We start from the raw sequence: 20,093 nt of genomic DNA, 5'->3' as shown, positions 1-20,093 counted from the left end.
TTCATTTAGCATAATGCCCTCAAGGTCCCAATGGCAAGATCTCCTTCTCTTTTATGTCTGAGTAATATTCCATGGTAAGAAAACCACATTTCTTTCATTGCCCATCAATGGGCACTTGAGTCGTTTCCGTCTCTTGGCTGTCTTTATTTGTTTGTTGTCTGTCCACCGCTTATCTCGTTTCTGCTGTTCCCCTACCGCCTGGGCATCACTGGTGCGTGACGAATGTTCGTTAAACGAGCGTGGACTGAAGACTTGGTTGGAACTTCTTGCTTTATTATCATCCCACATGTAAGAAGGGCAAGAAGGCCAAACGCTAACTGAAACCCTGGGAGGTACTTGGTCTGATCGCTTCTCCTCTGTTACCTTTTTCTTTAACTTTTTGAAAAATGGTCAAGCTTTTGCTAAGGATCATTATTCACTTTGTGTGTAGATTGCATGGATAATTTTCATAACGTCCCAGGTGAATGAATTGGATTGTCTGGGCTCAAGGAGAGTTGTCAGAAATCCAGCCAAGCGACAGGACATCCAGCCAAGTGTGGACCTGAGTCTGCCATGTCTTCGTGCTGTGCTTAAACTTTGACGCTCACCTCACCTGTCAGCAGGTGGGAAGGAGCCCTCATGTCCTCAGTCTTCTCCCTTGGGACGGGTTACAGAAGAGCTAGCTGTGGTCGGGTGGGTGGGGGAGTGCAGGGTGTGCCTATGGCTCAGGGTTTTCCTCTGTGATGAGCAGATTGGCACAGAGGGAAGAAACCTTGATCTTGGGCTTGTCAGCGCCACGTTCTAACAAACTGTGCGACCCAGCCCAGCCGCCACAGCTGTAAACCTCTAGGGACCTTTCTGGGTAAGTGAGTTAAAATTTTATGACTGGCTAGCACAGAACACTTCTCACCATCTCCTAAGTGGTACTTTCAGAACTCTGAAGTGTCTGAGGCCTCATCCTATGCTTGGGTTTCAAAAGAACAAAGTTGAGATTTTGCCAGACTGGAGTTGGGTTTTAACTGTAAAATTTTAGCTTCCTTGGCAAGGAGGAGTTGAAGATAAAATCTGGGGTGATTATAGGTCCCCTGCGGCTATTAATGTGGCCACCTAGTGCTGAGGGTAGGCTTGGGCCAAGCTGGCTGACACTCTGTTTTCTAGCTGGGGGCAGGGGTCCCCTGAGGACCACAGGAAATGGAGTGTGTGTGTGTGTGTGTGTGTGTGTGTGTGTAGAGGTGGCATGTGGATTCTTGTGGAGACCAACACAAAGTCCCCCTGGACTAAGTCTCATGAGAACAACTAATTCTGCTCAAGAGAGTCAAGGAAGGCAACACAGAGAAGGGATTTTCACAGTTTAGTTGGGAAACCTGGAGATCAGAATGAGATGTAATTTACCCAAGGTCACCCTCGAAGTTCATCTCTAGAGCTGGGAGAAAGCCTAAAGTCACTAGATTTCTAATCCTAAGAAAAGAGACTGGATTTAGAAGCTGAATGACCTTGGGCAAGTTGCTGCTCCCCTGTGGGCTTCTCGAATGAGGGTGATCCGTAAGATTATTTTAGATAACTCATTCGTTGTAAGGTACCAAGGGTACAAATGCACAATACAGGGCCTCATATCAACAATTTTGGGATTTCTGTTGCCCATGCTCATTTTTATATTCTAAGCCGTTTGGTCAGGCTAGTGTTTGTCAGGATAAGGTGAGTCAGGACGTTCAATGGAATTGCCTTTTTATATTGGCTCACGGCCTGGGCCTCAGTTCCTTGAATTAGCGTCTGGTTTCACAAGATTTCTCCACCAACCCAGCTACATGGAAATGCCAACCCTTGTGGCAGGCAGACAGGCCTCAAGGGTTAATAAAATAGAGAGCGATCAGGACAAGAGGAGATAGCACAGCTTGGCTTGTAGCTCTGACGGGGAGGGAGGCTTGCCAGGCTCGCGTTCCAGGGCACCCTGCTGACCGGGAAGAAGAGGGTGGGGTTCTAGAATCCGGCCCAACGGGCCACACACACACCAATCGTGTCCTGTCAATGGGACAGAGGAAGGCGAGGCTGTGCCCTGCCCCGGGGAAGTCTGGGCGGCAGCCTCCAGACTTCCGCCAGGCACTAGGGGCACAGCAGAAACGAGATGAGAGGCGCTGGGAGAACGTGCAGGACGCGTGAGTCTACGCGGGCCGCCATAACGAGCACGGCCGACGGGGGGCTTACGCAGCAGGCATTTGTTTTCTCACAGTTCTGGAGGACAGAAGTCCGAGTTCGAGGTGTCAGCAGAGTTGGAGCCTTCGGAGGCCCTCAAGGGAGGCGCCTGTGCCAGGCCTCACTCACTCCTTGGCTTCTGAAAGGCTGTCTTCACATTGCCTTCCCTGTAACTACGTACATCTCCGTGTCCAAATTCTTTCATTTCATGCGGAAACTAGTCATATTGGATTAAGATCCTCCCTAACCATCTCATTTTGACTTAATTACTTTTTTAAAAGTATCTAATTATCTCCGAAAACAGCCATATTTTGAGGTACGAGCGGTGAGGACGTCAACATATAAATTTTGAGGGACAAAATTTGACTTCAGCATACGAATTTGGGGGGAGCACAATTCAGCCCATCACATAGGACACAGCCCTGTTCCTCCAGCAGGGACCCTTTTGAGGTCAGAGACCCTGGGAAACGTCTTTATTTTTTCCTATCTTTAATGACCCAGCCCGTATGCAGTTCCTTCTCGGAGGCCTTCTGAAATCTTCATTACCCCACCCAAGTGCATTGGCATTTCCTCCCCAGCCCGCCTTGAGTTCCCAGAACACTCCGCATGTTCCTCTATCGGGATCTCTCTCTACCTTGGGCTTACTGAGAAGTGTCCCTGCGCTCCCGACGTGGTAAAGCCTCGTGTCTTAGGCATCTGTGTCGCTCTCGTATCCCTTACCTCCTTGTCTTGCACACAGAGCGGGTTCGATAATGTTTGTTGGCTTGTCGATGGGTCAGCTGTCCAAGGGAGTTGGGCAATAAGTGCTGGATAAACAGGAAGATGTGGCTGTTAGTAAAACAGCAACATGCTTTTCCTTGGATTCTCTGCACTCATCACTGACAAAGATGAGCTCCTGGATTTATAAAGCTCAGGGGCTCTTTCTCCCCTTCTATCCTTGTTTGACCACAACGGGTCAATGGAAGAATCTGCAGACTGGGTGCTCGGCATTCTTAAACCCCCAGAGTTCAAAGAGAAATGACTCCTTTGGCCAGTCTTGAAGAAACTCTTCAATCATTGCTTGAATAATGGCATTCTTCTGGCTCAACTTTGTGGCTGCTCCTCCCTCCACCCCCAGGCCGGTGACCTTCTGTCCCTTTGTTTCTTGGCTGGAAGTCTGGGACTGCGAAAGCCATTTCAGCGAAGTGAGGGGTCCTTCCCACGAATTCAGAGCCACACACCCCGGAAAGCCTGACTGTGCAGAAACGGCTGGGTTTTGGCAGACGGGTTTTGAAAAACAATGCTAATAATTTAAAAGCCTTTCGTATGGAGGATGAAGAATGTACTATCAGATAAGGCAGGTCGCCCATCTTGTTAGGAGAAGACTCCTCTGAGGATTTGCTCTGAAACAGGTTCCCTCACCGTCCACTTTCACTTACTCTGGTGAAGCTTCTCAATCGGCACCTGGGAGAGAGGTGTGCCTGTGATGAGTCCCTTGGGGTCAGTTGGGAAGCGCTCTTGGGATGGTCGTCAGGGGTTCAGGATGCCTGAACTTTTGTACTGACGATCTTTGCTCTCTCTGTTGTGCCTACTACACTTTTAGAATTTTCTATGCATACCTTGATGTGGCAGCCACCTCGGGTCACATGCCAATCTCTGAGCTCATGACTGGCCAGCAAAATGTAGGCTTTGACTTACCAAGCCAACAACACAAGTCCAACCCTGGGGTCAGGAGTGGGTTTAAATCTACCTAGGACACATGCCCTGAGAGCTGGGGAAAGGTGGTTCCTTAAGGGAACATTGGGGTGCTATTACCACATGAAGGGAGTTTAGATGGTGAGTGGGCAAGAGCTATCCCAGCTTCTTCCACATGGAAAGAGAAGAAACAGGACCATTCGTTCGTTCTGAGTGAACAGTGACAGATAACGAAGGACGTGCTCACTGGCCGATTCAGCATGCATCGTACTGCACTCCTCCTGACACGGAGGGGTGATCACCAGTGAAGAAGGAAGGGGCCTGGGGCTGTTATCTTCGCTACCCACCTGTCCTCAAGTACGCAGGTACCCACACTGCACCTCGAAGACGACTAAGTCTCCTATTCGTTAAAAATTGCCAGGGAGGTAATGCCACGAATTCTCTTTATAGCAATGTCAGACTGTTACAATGTTCCGAGTCAAGAACCTCGTCTGAACCTTCGTTTGCGCTGCTGTCTTCCTCATCCAGTCCTTAGGAAAAACAGAATATAGAAAACAACGAATGGCAGTTATTTGCCACTGCCGCCGCCGCCACCACCATCATCTCACATCAAAACCTGCATGCTCCTGAGCCCGTTTACCTTTAATGTGGTGATGCCGTTGGCCGTGCGCTCGACCTCTCTGCACCCACATGTGCGGAGCTCTGGTCCTTCCTTATCATAGTGACTCTTGGGAATGACCTTGGTTTTCCTATCTGTAAAGTGAGCGTAAAGCTTAGCTCATAAGTTTTCTTTTCCCATGAGGACTGAAAGAGGGAAGGTATACAAGGCATGTGATATTAGAAGGTGTTCAGTAAGATGCATGGCCGTACGTAGCCACGTGTCCCCTAAGTCACATTGCATTAGAGTAATTAATTTCTGCTCTAAATAAAAATCTCACTGGTCACTTATAAAGTGCACGATAGCTTCTAAGAGCTTTTAAAATGGAAAATGGAAAATGGAATGATGGTCCAGGGCTGTACTGCCTCTCTGACTGAGAAAATCTTAAGCAATCGAATAATACTATTCTTAACATTGACCAGAATCATTCTCAGAGTTTTGTGCTGAGGCATCAGAAACAGACTTGCAAGTGTTTAATAGGCAAGCATCTATAGAAAAACGTCAAGGCCAGGGCCAGGCTATCTGGGTTGAACCCCATGGGGCTCAGCCCCTCACTAGCTGTGTGACCTTGGACAAGTGTCTTCAACTCTCTGAATCTCAGCGTTTGCTTCTATCAAAAGGGGGTAACAATTCCTGTCCTGCCTATCTCACAAGATTATAAGTGATATAGTAGAGTCTTTAGTTCCTATAAAATCTGTAGGACTAATTATTTCCAGAGCACTTTAAAAAATTACTCCATTATAATATTTACGAGCGTGTTACAGCTGTTGTCAGTCTGTCTCAGTAAACCACGAGCTGAACTGTGTGGAAAGAACTTATGCAATATTTGACATATACACAAAATTATATGTAACATGTGTAAGCCAGAAACTTATGAACTATGCGCATGGGAGAACCCAGCAGGGAACCTCAGAACCTGTGGGCTTCGCCACCATGGAAACCTCTGTTTTCTTCCAAGGTCTTCTGAGACTTGTGTGTTTCATCCGGTGTTATGTTTCTAAGCTTCCTGTCCATGTTGTCTTGTGTAGCTGTAGTGTATCTTTTCGCTTTGGTCTACTTTATCACTGAGACTACATGAGAGCACAATTTATTGATTCATCCTTTTATCAAAAGACATTTGGGTTGTTTTAGGTTTTTGGTATTAAAAAGAATGATGCTTTGTAATAAAGCAATGGGTGACATATAGTTGTGCCATAGGTATGGAAATTTCACCTTTACAAAATAATGGTTTATAATTTTCCAGAATACCAGTTTACACACTTATCAGCAATGATTAAGACTCTGTTGATTTACAATCTTGGTATTGACAGACTTCTTAATTTTTGCTAATCTGGTAATTGTAAAATTTTTTTCTCATATTCTGAATTGCATTTCCCAGGTTACTAATGAAGTTAATCATATTTTAATATATTTACTGGCCATTTGTGTTTTCTCTTTTGTGAAGTAGTCTGATCATATTTTTTTACCCATTTTTCTGTTAGTTTCTGTATATCATACTTGTGATTTGTATGAATTCTTTCAATATCTAGATCCTCATCCTTTTTCAGCTGTATGGGTTGCAAATATTGTCTCCCAGTTTGTGGCTTATCGTTTCCGTATCTTTACAGTGTTTTTTGAGCAACAGACATTCCCAGTTAATGGAGCTGAATTTATTAACCTTTTCTTTCGTAGCGAGTGTTTTTGTGGAGATTTATTTCAGAAATCCTTCCCTACTCTGAGATCTTAAATGCATTTTCTTACATTATCTTTTAAAAGTTCTAAGGCTTTGACGTTCATGTATATCTCTTGAATCTGGGATTTATTCGTTACATGGCGAGCGTAAGTCCAATTATACTTTTCTCTGTATGAACAATCGCCTGTTACTCCATCACTTTTTCTTGCATAGTCCCTTCTTTCTCTGTCACTCCGTAATGCCCTCTAGCTTAACCATCGAGTGTCAACCTCTGTGGTGTGTCTTCCTGGTCTCTACTCTCTCCCATTGTTAATTTGTGCACCAGTGCCACTCAGTGTTAATTATTATCGCTTTATAATAAGTTTTATTTAATAAGCTGGGTTCCTTTACTTTCTTCCTCAGGAGTGTCTTGGTATTCTTGGGCCAAGCGCCTTAAAACAAACAAACAAATAAACAAGCAAACAAACCCTATTGAGATTTTGGTTGTCATTCATTGAGTCTTTAGATAAATATGAAGAAAACTGGTATCTTCATTTTATTGTGTATATATCCTTGAGCACTAAATTCCTTCCCTTTTGAAGGCCTTCCTCAAATATCTTTCACTAAAGTTTTATAATTTTCTCCAAACAAGTCTTGCAATCTTTGTCTAGGTTTATTTCTAGGAAGCTTATTTTTTTGTTGCTATATTAAGAGTGTCTTTTAAAAAACTCAGTGTTCCTTTAGTTTCTAGCGTCCAGAAATACAATTTATTTTTGGATATTGATCTCCTATCCTGATGGTTTATGAAATTTTCTTTTACTTCCAATACTTAGTCTATAGAATCTTTTGAGTTATTCTGACAATCACAGTATCTGTGGATAATGAGAGTTTTGTTTCTTCTCTAATTTTTATACCTTTATTTTTCATGTCTTATTGCTCTGGCTGGTACCTATAGAGTAATATTGCGTGTAGGAGGTGGCAGTAGACAACCTTGTCTTTCTCCTCATGGTAAAAGGGTTGTGTCTAATGTTTTCTCATTAAGAATGCATTCACTAAGAATCAGTTTTATTTAAAAAAAAAAAAACATTATGAGTATTGAATTTTCATCCAATGCTTTTTCTATAACTTAAAAATATGCTTATGTGGGGAATTACATTAATAGATTTTCTTATTGAACCACCTTTTATTTATTCCTAGGATAGCTTAGTCATAACATATTATAATTTGTTTAAAATATACTGCCGGATTTGTTCGGCTAATATTTTGTTTGGATTGTTTTTTCATCTGTGTGTATATATTAAAATTGCCTATCACATTTCTTTTAAAAAATTACTCCTGCTGTGTTTGGTATCAACATATTAGGTTGGTACAGTGAGATAGTTTTTTCTATTTTCTAGAAGGCTAGAATGACCTAGTCATGCAAAGTTTATTGGAATTTGTCTATAAGATCATAGAGGTTTGGGATTTTTTTTTTGTACGTGTGGAAAAATTTTTAGCTACTGATATAATTGATTTAATCATTATGGGACTATTTGGACTATTCAGTTTGGTTTTGCAAAGTTATGTTTTTCTAAGTATTTAAGTTTTCAGATTAATTTACACAAACTTTTTCATAGCCATTCTTTGTATTATCTTTTAAATCTCTGCCAAATCTGTGGTTCCGTTGGCATTCTCATTCCTAATATTGTTGTGCTCTTTTTAAAAAATGTTAAAATCATATCCATTTTATTAGCTGTTTTTAAAGAACCAGCTTTTGGCTTTGTTGATTTCTGGGGTTTTTTTTTTTTTTTTTTTGCTTTTTATTTCATTAATTTCTGCTCTTTATTACCTCTTCTAATTTTTTGGATTTCTTTGTTTCTTCCATAATGTCTTAAACTGAATGCCTAACTCATTCATTTTAAAGCTTTCTTTTGTCCTAATATTAACATTTAAGACTGTATATTTCTCTCTGTGAGTTTGGATATGCAGTATTTTCATTGTCATTAAGTTTTAAGAATTTTCTGATTTATTGTGATTACTTCTCATGGTGCATGATTTATTAAGTGATGAGTTCAAAAATTTTACACATTTATGGAGGTTTATCTTTTTGTTATTGATTTCTTTAGTTAATGGCATTATCACCAGGGAATAGGATTTGCGTGATACTGATTCTGTGCGATGCGTTTGGAACATGATTTGTTCATCCTGGTATCTACAGTGCTTAGCATAATGCCAAGAATGTAGAAGTTATTTGGTAAATGTTTGCCGATCTAATGAATGACAGATGAATGAATGTCTAGTGACCAGGCATTAGAAGAATTGTCTCTTTCTGCTCTGCCAAGCTGTTCAATCCTGCCAGCTACATCATATTCCAAAATAGCCTTGCAAATGAGCACCAGTATTATAATGGCTCTCCAAAATCGTCTTCTATCTGGCTCACCACTTTCCTCCTCTGGCCTGGGAAGCAGACACTGAGTAGGTGGGTGAGAGGCTGCTTGTAAAACAGGTGGTATGAGGCCATCAGACCCAATCTTAAATATAATAGAATTAGCTCATTGCTTTCCACTTATTTCTTCTATGACCTGGAGAAAAGTATTTTTTTCTGTAATGGTAACGGTTTCTAAGAATACGCATAAAGTGGCATTTCCTCCAAAGGAAACTCTTATCTCATTGAATCCCTGAACGTAATAAGGCATGAAAACCCCATTTAAAATATAGGAAAACTGACCATAAACTTAGTTAGTGGTGAGGCTAGTTAAGTTCCTGATCTGTACTTTTTGTTCTATATACTAACTATCAGCACCTCATTTTTATCACTTACAATCATAGGGTGGTAAGACTTAGACTTGCCTAAGAGCTTATAAAGGTAGATAAAAACATTTGACTGAATTCTGCTTGTAAAGAGCATTTGAAGACAAAGAATGAAAAATACATCCATTCTGTACTAGTTAATACATATTGGTTAAATGAGTAAATGAATGAATAAACAGTCTTTATTTTGATGAGTACATTTTCTCCTTTTTGAATCAATACCTTTGGGGCATTTGAAAGAGAAAAGTGTGATTCATTAGCTTCTCTGTCTTTTCCTAAGCCCCTGAGAAGCACCTTTTGAAGATGTTTATTAAGCAGGTCGTGAAAGAGGGCCAGAGGGAAATATTAGAACATTTCTTATTTCAGAGTAAATCTCAGGAGAGGTGGCAATGTTTATACATTATAACAACATTCATATGCTGCATTTATATAGTATAACAATGTTCACATACTGTAGCAGTGATCATATAACGATGTTTGTATATTATAATAGGCACTTGACATGGGGCTGATCAGACAGTAGAAAATAACTTAATTGTGTTCCCCAATACTTTTTAAAGTGGAATCAGGTAAAGTCCCATTCAGGTCACCCTCTTATTTTAAGTTTTCTCCCTGTCTTGTAATAGTCTGGTCTACAAGGTCATGTCCTCATTTTCAGTGTAGGGGCAAAATCGTGGACATCTCCCAGGCACGCTTATGTCTTTTCCTCTTGTGTCCTCCAGAGGGCCTCCTTAGCCCTGTCTAGGTGGTGTAGACAGTGAGCGATGAGGGTAGGAAACTCATCTGGAGCACAGAGGATTCAGATTCATCAACCTTTCCAGACAAAGAAGAGACCTCAGACCTCATTTTTCAGAGGAGGAAACGGGCTGAGAAAGACTCGTCTGAAGGCCACCATTGAACTAGTGGAAGATTCTGAACTAGAAGTTGGCTTTCAACCCCCTTTTTTAAATCATCTTTTAGGGGGTGAGTTTCCCACTCTGTTCCTTCCCTCTCTTCCTCTTCTTATTCCTCCTCCTCCTTGACCTGCAGCTGTAACCTTGACTGAGGGCCATTTCTGTGCCAGGCATGATTTAATCTATTGATAAGGATCCTCACAAAAACCATGAGTTATGTACTATCACTAGCTCCTTTTACAAATGAAGAAACTAAGGCCTTTAATGGCTAAAAACAAACATTAATAACTGACAAAAACTCGTTTAAAATCGCACAGCTAACAACAACAACAACAACAACAAAATAGTAGCAACAGGATTGGGAAAAGGTCTGACTCTGAAGTCTGCATGTCCACCAGCCAGTGTGGCCTTTGAACTGAGTTACTAGAAGCCCAAGATGCCCGTAGCCCAGGCCTCTTTGTTCCCGCTTCCCTCCTTCCCTCCCCCTCCCTTCCACCCCTTCATCTTTCTCCCCCACATCCCTTTTCTTCCTGATTCTTTACTGAATTCCTTTGTGGAGAACGGGGCTGCAGAGGAGTGTGGGCTGTTTGGGCAGAGAATTAAGATCTTTAGGAGTGCAGGATGCTGGGATTTTGTTTCAGATCACAGGCCAATTGTATTTCTGGGTAGGAACAAGTCATGAAATTTAGAATGGAGTTCAATGAGGACATATGATTTGATTTACAGGTGTTAACTCTTTTTATTGTGGTAAAAACAAATACCATGAAATTTACCACTTCACCCTTTTTAAGTGTGCAGTTCAGTAGTATTAGGTACATTCATATTGTTGTGCGACCAACCTCCAGAACTTTTCCCTCTTGCAAAACTGAAATTCTGTACCCGTCAAACCCTAACCGCCCATTCTCCTCCGCTCCCAGACTCTGGCGACCGCCATTCTCTGTTCTATCTCTGTGAGTTTGACTGCTCTAAATAACTCTTAGGAGTGAAATCACACACACAAAATTTTTTTTTGGTGACTGGCTTATTTCGCTTAGTAGGATATCTTCAAAATTCATCCATGTTGTATCAGGTGTCAGAATTTCCTTCTTTTTTTAAGACTGAATAGTATCCTATTTTGTATGTATGTGATACATGTATCACATTTTGTTTATCTATTTATGTGTTGATGGACGTGACAGAGGGCGGGATCATGGGAGCCTGATGAACAAAGCCTTTAAAGAAGACGAGAGAGATTGACTGTGCCAGACGCTGTTGGAAGGAGTGAAGGATGAAGGCTGAACTGTTCACTGGATTTGACATTGTGGAGGTCACTGGTGACCTTGACCTGAGAGACCTCAGTAGACTAGAAGAGATGGTAGCCTGATTGAAACGGGTTCAAACCAGAGTGGGGGGCGCAGAGGCAGGGTGGTGTCCGTAGATGACAACTTCTAGGAAGTCCGTGGCAGAGGAGCACAGAGAAATGTGGTGATCCCTAGGCAGGTGCACTGGGCCATTTGTTTCTGTTTGTTTTGTTTTTGTTTTTTTTAATTGGAATTTCCTTCACTGCTGCTACTAATTCTTACCAAAAAGGCATTTATTTGCAGCCCAATTGAGCAGATTTTTGACCCAATTGTTTATAATCAGGGGTCTTACCTTATTGTGGCTTTTTTAAAAAAAATGAAAGCCGCATGGTTCTGATTGACGTTAACTCAGAGAGCTCATCGAAACATAAACTTCGGTCTAATTTTTGCCGAATGGCAGAGGGCTAGGACTTTCGCGGGGGCCGCTGAAGAAAACAATTCCTAAAACTGAGAAGCGATGCAAGTTCCCACGCGTAGAAGAGGATGGCTGCGTTTCATCCTTTCTCTCTTCTTTCTTCCCTTCCACACCGTTGCTTCGTTTTTTTTTTCTTTCCTTTTCCTCTTTCTCGTTCTCTCTGCCTTCGTTCCCCACCTCTTCCTCCTCCAGCTTCCCGCGCTTGGCGCATGACACTTTCGCGAATGAGCTTCCTTCTCTGGGCTCTCTGAACGTGCCGTGCCTCACACGCCCGCACACATGGCTCCCTCCACCTACTTCCCTTGGCTAACTCCTATTCGTGTGTATCACGTGAGAAGCTAAGCTGCTGCTGTAACGAAGAGACCTTCGGCACACTGGTTGAGGTGAGAAAGAGCTTTATTATTCTCTCAGGGTATAGTCCCAAGGAAGGTAGTTCAGGGCTAGTAGGATGGCTTCACCACACTCAGTGTGCAGCTTTCACCTCTGGACCCAAGATGGCTGCTCCAGCTCTCACCATCACGCCTTCATCCCGCCCAGTAGGAGGAGAGGAGTGACAGGGGGACCACACACTTGTTCTTTTTTAAAGCATGACCCGGAAGTTGATACGCATTACTTTTACTTACATTCCGCTGGCCAGAATCCAGTCGCATAGCCACGTTTCACTGTAAGGGAAGCTGAAAAGCAGTCTTAGTCGGGAGAATGGATGTTAGAGGACAGTGTCCAATTGTGGCAGCCCCTGCCCCATCAGCCGTCTAGATTTCTCCTGGAAGTGTCCCCATTCTTCTCTCCAGCATGGCCCTCGCCACACTGAATTGGGACTATCTGGTCCCTTATCTGTTCTCCACTAGACTATAAAGAGGCGTGGCTTATGTGTCATTTATCTTTGGCTCCCTAGTACCTACCGCAGTCTCGGCTCATGGTGAGTGTGAGCAGCGTCAGTGAATCCTGAAGCCGTGTAATTGGCGTTGGGACTCGCGCGCCGGGCTCTGCGTGGTGGGGAAGGGGGGCTAGCGTGGTTGGCCCCACGTGCAACTCCTTCACCTCTCTGTCTTCCACCCTCGGGACATCCAGGGGTCCACTAGTGACCACAGAGGGGTGGACGGAAAAAGGCAGCCCCTGTTTTACCAGCTAGGTAAACACGCAGTCCTGAAATGTCTTTAATCAGTTCAAATATTTATTTTAGGTTCAAGTGACATAATCCAACTCTTACCAAGTCCAAAGCGTGGTAGGGAACAGGATGTGGCTGTTTCAGCCCTGTGCTGTTTCGGGGCGGGCGGGGCAGGCTTCTCGATTCTCAGGACACGTGGCCCCCCTCAGCTGGGAGACAGGATCCCGAGGACTCGCTCTCTCTCTGGCATCCTCTCCCCACCCCTGTGGTCCCCACCTGCTGCTTTTCACCTCTTCTTGCCTTCTCCTGAGATTTCACCTCCTCTCGGGTTGTAGCTTCAACAGGCATTCTCTGACACGCTGGGGTCGTCTGCTAGCGATGGGGCAGGAGCAGGGGGCTTTGAGCTATCACAGGAAGGAGGAGCGAGGGCAGGAGGAGTCCAGCATAGTGGGCGGGTCTCAGGATGAAACAGCCATATTCTTCTTCACCCGACGGCCTGTTTGTTGGTTGGTTGGTTGGTTTTGTTTTGTTTTGTTTTTTTAATAACTTGTTATGTTGAAGGAGCCATCTGTCACTTCTCCCCCTTTTCCTAAGAGGCTTCGGGCTTCAGGAGTGAGTGTCCATGACGGAACCGTTTCCCTGCGTCATTGTGCGGTGTCCAGACCCGCGCTCCTCTCCCAGATCCGGGACACTGGCAGTCGTGTGTCCTCACAGCCGTCTGCAGTGCCTTCCACACACTCATTGCCCTCAACACCTGCCTTCCCCACCAGCCCGCAAGCCCCGGGAGGGCAGGCGATGGTGGCCCCGATGCAGAAGGTCGATGACATGCACCAGGTGACCCTGGTCCGTTAGAGAGAGAGTCAGAAGAGGCGGCAGGGCCTCTGGCTGCAGGGGTGGGGAAGGGAACATGTGCAGAGTTCATTATCGCGCCCCGAGAGTGACTGCCAGGTACTGGTTGTCACCGACGATGGGTCGGTTGGCTCCTCACGGGGAATTTGCACACCTGGGTATTCTCACAGCCAGAACCGGGCTGCGGGTGTTGTGTCGAGCCTGAAGGATGGGTCGGATTTCCCGGCCGTGCCTAAGAGGCCCTGCAGATACCGCCGGCAGGCCAGGCGGAAGGTGTATCTTTCTCCTCCTATGTTGTTCCTACCTCCTGTGATTGTTGAGAATAAATTTCTTCCTCATCCAGAATGTCCGGCTCTCTGGGAAGAAAGAGGAAACATAACTCACTCCCCTAGGCCAAACACGTGTTGTGTCAAGGCTTCTGGAGGTGAGGACATTCTCGAATCTGCCCTGGGCAAAGGCTAGGATGGGAATAAGCCTCCAGACACTACCAGCTGGGGTCTGAGGCACGGCTGGGTCAGAACTGTGAGCAAATGTCTGCCGGGTAGCCTTCCTCTCACAGGAATGAGCTCTGGGCCACAGAAGAGGTGGGCGGCGAAACTGGTTTCCTCCGGTGTCACGGGGCTTAACTGCCTTTCCCCTCTGGCCTTCAGAAAAGTTCAAGAATGAAGTTCTCTGTCATGCCAGGCACTGTGTTAGGCGCTTAGGACAGACATGTGAACAAGACCTGTTTTTCAGACACCGATGGTTTAGTGGAGGGAGACGGAGGGAGACGGAGCCGTACACAACAAGCCAGGGACTACAATGAGAAGTGCTTCACAGTAGCTGTGCTTTGCACGTGTTTGAGGAGAACAGTAGGCTCGAGGTGCTGTGTCGCCGAGGTGTGAAAGAAAGCTATGAATTTTCTAAAGAGGAGATGCACAATTTTGAGTAGTAGAGACACATGATCTTTTTTCTGTCTTGGATGATTCTGGAAGCTGTGTTTATTGTACTTTCAGGGGGAAAGCCTGGAGGCTGGAGGACTAGTAATGAAGTTATGACAATCATTTAGAGAAAAGACAGCGAGGCCTCGGCGCCTTTGACAGTAGGGGGCGTGAAGAAAAGGGGAATGTGTGCGATTTTCAGAAGGAAAATTGCATAAATGCAGGGTGTGGGGGCAAGGATTTAAGGAGAACTGTGGTTTCGAGCCTGGAGTCACTGAGAAACTGAGGCAGCATCAGAGGGGAGGGTGTGGGGACGGGGACAAGGAGATCACAGACTGTGACAGGGAGGATGAGAGAACATGGAGGTCAGGGTGTGGGGACGAACAGGCTCCCAGGGATGGAGGAGCAGCCTGCAGGGAGACGACAGGTTTCGAGAGCTATAGCCTTCATAGGCTGTGCTTTCGAATACTCCCTTAAAAAGAGATGGTCCATTTATCTGCTTTACAGTCCCAGTAATGGCCCGAGCCTCATGCCCCTGAAGTAAAAAGACCCACGTCTAGATTGGCAAAAAGCAGCCGTGTCCTCTGCCTCCCAGGACATCTTAGTGTATGGTGCTCAAAAAGGAATACATCTATCACTCCCCCTGCTCCCACCACAACTGCAGGGACCATTCACACATTGGCAAAGGTCGAATGGGCTTGGCCCATTCACCCATTCACGGCCAGGTTTAAAAGCAACGAGAATCAGCTGATGTTTACCAAGCTCTCTGGATGAAAATCATTACTGAAGGACCAAGCAATGTGATCCCCATTCGTTGCATAGGTTTGTCACCGTAGCAGGTCCGGGCTGGAAGGGGCCTTTCGGAACTCTCCTCTAAGCTCTCACTTTGTGGATAGGAAAATAGAATTCCTGGAGAGGCCGGAACCTGCATTCTGGCTGGTGTCTCCTAAGGGGAAAGGATTTCTTGTTGTTTTGAAAACGGACCACATATTTGTTGCCTAACAGGAGGAGCAGCATGAGCAAGGCTTTGTAGCCGGTGCTTAGAATCAAGCACTGGGGAAAAGGGCCGTAAACACACAGAGATCTGGTTCGTAATGACTGCTCAGGACCCACAGACACATGGAGTGCAGATGTCCTGGGGATTCAACAAGCGAGTTCTCAAACGCTGAGATCTTTAATTAAGCAGGTGTTTGGGAAGTAGGCCCTGTGTAGCTTCCAGCCTTGGCTGGGCTTGTCTTGCTGAAAAATGGCACCGACCCAGCTCAGCAGCAGGCCTGAAGCTGGCTTCGGTCAGAGACGCAGGAATGCACCGTTGTTATTTTCTTCTTTCTTATCTAAAGCCCCGTGAGCCTGAGCGAGGAAGGAACAAAAACGGGCTGGGAAAACATGTTGTTTCCCTGGGTAAAAATTTACTACCAAGGAAATGATTTTTTCGCCATGTCCAAAAAAGGACGAGTGCAGGCCTTGGAAAGGTGGAGCCCTCCAAGTGCTTTGGGACAGTTTCTCCCAGTGTCACCCGGTGGGCATGTTTCTCTGAGGCCGGGGGGCCTTCTCACAGAGGAGCAGAGGCAGTCAGCTGCGGTCATGGGCACGGCCTCACGGAGTCCGCCCTTTGCCGGTCACAGTGCTGGAGAAGAGAAGACTCAGGAAGAGGAAGGAATCGCAGGCTACGCGAAGGGCGGTCGGATGTGGCTGTGGCGTTCGGGAGCGTGTGCACCCGCTTCGGCTTTCGGGCGTCTGCAGCTACAGGATCGTAGATGGACCCGCAGGTGCCAAAGTGTGGAGGTGGAAACTGAGGCTGCCTGAGGGAATGCTCCCTCCCTTTGAGCACCTCTTCTTTCAATGTCCTGGCCCGTGTCTGGAGCTCCAGGGCAAGAAGCCTGTGGCTCTGGCTGTGGCTGAGCCACGGAACTAACCACGCCTTGCAGCCCCAGGGCCGTCATCTTGGTGATTCTGGTGAAGCCCCGCGGGAGGCAGATGATCATGGGACCTGTGCCGCTGTCTTTCGTAGCTGCTGGAAACAACATCTCGCCGGGCCAGGGAACACAAATTCCTGGACACCTACCATGTGCCAGGCAGTGATAATGAGACCCATGAACACATTAATTTAGGAACTCTCGTGGCAGCCTATGAGGTAGGCTGCCATAGCTCGATCTTGCTGAGGACGCAAGAGGGTCATGAACTTGCTCAGTAATACCTAGTTATGAAGTGCAGGAGCCTGGGTTCCCACCCAGTTCTGTCTGCCCCCCAAATTCTTCTTCTTATTATTTTTTTACCCACCAGCCCTTTGTGGGGAGGCTCAGTCCACTGGTGTTTTGTTTTGTTTTGTTTTGTTTTGTTTTGTTTTGTTTTTAACTCTCACGCTTTGGGAGAACGGCCTAGGAAATGTTCTTCCTGTGAGCATGGGGCCTCATTAGCTTTTGCTTTGTTTCATTTTGTTTTACAGTTTTGGAAGGATACTTCATTTCCATCAGAATTAGTGTTATAAAAGCAGTTTCCATAGTTTCCCTTTAACCTACAGGAATAAATGATGAAGTATAAATTCACGTCTATATGTGTAATATGGACACTCAAATATAACACATAACAGGCACGCATATGCATGTCGTTTATAGTCAAAGATATTTATTATGCATATTTATGTCAACACATTAAGTCTGTTATACCTACTGGTAGAGATTTTTATACAATAATCTTGGAACCATTAGTTTTACATAGGACACAAAACGTAGGTTGTGCATTATTTTCTGAGGACCAGCCCACTCCCAGGGAAGGGCACATAATAGGCATGAACCCGAGCCCACCTGACAGAAGAGACACTCGCTTCCGTCACAGACTCCCACTCCAAGGGCTTCGTGGCTGCGGCCCTCCCCACGTGGTCCTTTGAGTCCGGCTGGAAGATTCCATTTGTTTTGTTGTCCTGGGTTGTTGGGTATATAGTCTGATGACTTGGAGCCATTTCCTCCATCTGGTGCCTCTGAGAGATTCTGACTGGACTCGAGGGACATTTTTTATTCTCCCCGCCTTCAGGCCCCTGCCCCCAGGGGACGTGGTGGGGACGTGGACTCAGCTAGTGGTACGACATCCTCCGCAGGGATCCCTAATGTGTGGCCTGCTGTCGTGAGGCTCGGGAGCCCACTGCCGCCTGCAGCCTCCTGGGAGGGCGTCGAGGATGGAGCCGACTGGTGCGGACGACTTTCCTAAGCGAGCGGTTGTTTCAGATTGTGAACCTCTTAAACTGAAGGGGCGCCTGAAGGAAGGGGCGACGGCTCAGACACAGCTGCGAGAGGGTCAGCAGGGCTGTGGCACTCTGCGCTGAGGATGGCTTTCTCCGGGGCAGGGGCGGCGTTGGGCTTGGATCTGCTGCCAGGTTCTGGAGGAGTCAGGAGTGGTTTCCTCCTGTTGCCAGGGCACCGGTTGCCTGGACAGCAATGGACGCCGCCCCACCTGGGGACAGAGCCATGGTTGCTGTGGGGGAACCGTCCAAGTGCCCAGGCAGCCGCCCAGGGCCGCGGCTTCCAGGAGGGAGGCCGGGGGCTGGCAGAATGACTCTGCTTTGGGGACCGATACCGACAGAGGGACAGTGCTCCACGCCAGCCCTCCCAAATGGCCTGCTGGGTTGGGTGGACAAACACACACACACGGTCGAACGTAAAGAATGAATACGTGAATGAGTGAACCAATGACTGAACGAACCCAGCATTTTTTTTCTCTCTCTCTCTCGGGAGACTCTCCCCAAATATCACACAGAAAAGGGAAGGGAACAGCAGGCCCGGTTCGCATCCGAGGATAATGGCACCTACTCAGGTTGCCGTAACGTGTGCTTTCCACTGATGCAGAAGAGGATGCTTTGCCAAAGAATGTCCTTGGAGGGAGTCGATGTATTTTTCCTTCTGTTATTTAAGTCAAATGCATTTAATGTAAGCAATTGGGCCGTGAGCCGGAACCTGTGACGGGTGCCTCAGCCCCATGAGGAACCTGCGGTGTGGACGCTCCTGGCGTCGGCTCCTCCAGGGGCGTGGGCTGACGGCGGTGTTCAGCGGGGCTGGTTGTTTTTCGAGTCCGCACACCAAAGTGGCCTTGTCAGCAAGCTGGCTGGGAAAGACAAGTCCGGGGATGTAAAGACATCCATGTTTGCTGTTCATGTGTCCATTCATTCATTCATTCATTCACCAAGGAGCGATGGAACTTTCACTATGGACACAGCATTATACCAGGTATATTTTGAGGATATAAAGATGGGGCACATTTCCCCACACCCCTCCACCCATTTCTAACTCCAGGGTCTTGAGTTCTCAAAACACATTTACATTGACAATCCGTTCAATCAGCAAAAGTTAAAAATTTAGTTTTTTGAACGTACGTCAGTAGAAATGCGATATAACCGAGTTAATTCTTCACCGCAGTTAAAAGTGTTGGAGTTTTTTATAAAATGAACTTTAAAGATTCCGTTTCTAGGTTTGACTAGCTCGCCCGTGCCTGTGTGCGTGCGTGTGCATACCCACGTGTGTGCTCATTGAGGCCCCACACGCCCTTCTGAGCCCAGTCTGGTCCGCTCACGGGTGTTTGGTTTCTCTCTGTGGGGTTCCGAAGGCGCATTGTGTGCGTGTAAGTTACACAAACACAGAGCCTTGGGAACTTGCTACCGCCGAGGCCCTCTAAGGACCTTCTCGCCTTGGGTCTCCCTCACCCTGCGTCCCCCCCGCCGCCAAGGCAGGAAAAAGAGCACAAATTCCTAAGGCAACGTTGTTCCCAGGGTACAATGGCCATCCATCACTCGCCTCCGGAAGAATGTAAATATGTGCTGGCCGATAGTCGCGTTATTTATTATCCTAGGCTTCGACGTGGACTTGAGCAGGCGCGGCTGCTGGCCAGGCATTATTCACCGGTTCCCTTGGGAGGCTCTGCTGGGTGGGCAGAGCTGGGGTGGAGGGGAGGCCGAGGGCAGAGGCAGGCACTCTTGCAGCTGAGAACAGGCTGGGTCTTTGCCACCAAGGCCGTACCTCGTCAGCGTGTCGGGGTGGAGCAGAGGCTGCCGCCACCTTGGAACCAGGGTCTCGGAGGCCGTCTGTGTTTAGAGGAAGGAAGGCTGGTTCCACGCCATGCCGGACACCTGGTTATTTGGGGGTGTGAACTGATCACTTTTGTTGGTGCTGCCGCTGGTGGGTGGCAGATCGTGCTAGTGTCGCTTGAACCCAAGAGGACATTGCTTCCTGGCCGAATGTTTCACTGAATCAGTTGTTACAAAAGACCCTGTCCTCTGGGAACTTACACTCTGGGGCCCTAGGTTCCCCCCATCCCCACCAGTCTGCAATTTGCATTGTCAAGAGGCAGATAGTTTTTCGGGAGGAGCAGGAAGAGGCAGCAAAAGCCCTCTCTCCTCTGCCAGGTCAGCTGGTCCCAGGCGGTGTGACCCGTCATTCCTGCACAGGGTGGACTTGGAGTCAGGCAGGCAGGGAGGCCTGGGCTTGGCTCTCGGCTTGGCGCTTAGTTAGCTCCTTCAGACGGTTTTCCCATCTGTAAGATGGGGATCACGAGCCCAGATAAATACAGGGTGCTTGTGAGAATAAATAGACATGAGAGTGTCGGGCACGCTATACAAGCTCAGTGAATTGCAGCTTTTAAT

General features: G+C 46.6%; 1 protein-coding gene across 2 annotated transcripts in view; it reads left to right on the top strand.

The window, feature by feature from the left end:
* The window catches only part of FBLN5 (fibulin 5), a 67,217-nt gene that overhangs the window by 22,075 nt on the left and 25,049 nt on the right, over positions 1-20,093 (top strand). The gene's annotated exons all lie outside the window — the stretch shown is intronic.

Source organism: Rousettus aegyptiacus, unplaced genomic scaffold, assembly GCF_014176215.1.
Source record: "Rousettus aegyptiacus isolate mRouAeg1 unplaced genomic scaffold, mRouAeg1.p scaffold_m13_p_3, whole genome shotgun sequence".
Classification (NCBI taxonomy): domain Eukaryota; kingdom Metazoa; phylum Chordata; class Mammalia; order Chiroptera; family Pteropodidae; genus Rousettus; species Rousettus aegyptiacus.
The sequence above is the reverse complement of the archived record's forward strand: the minus strand, read 5'-3'. Positions and strand labels throughout refer to the sequence as shown.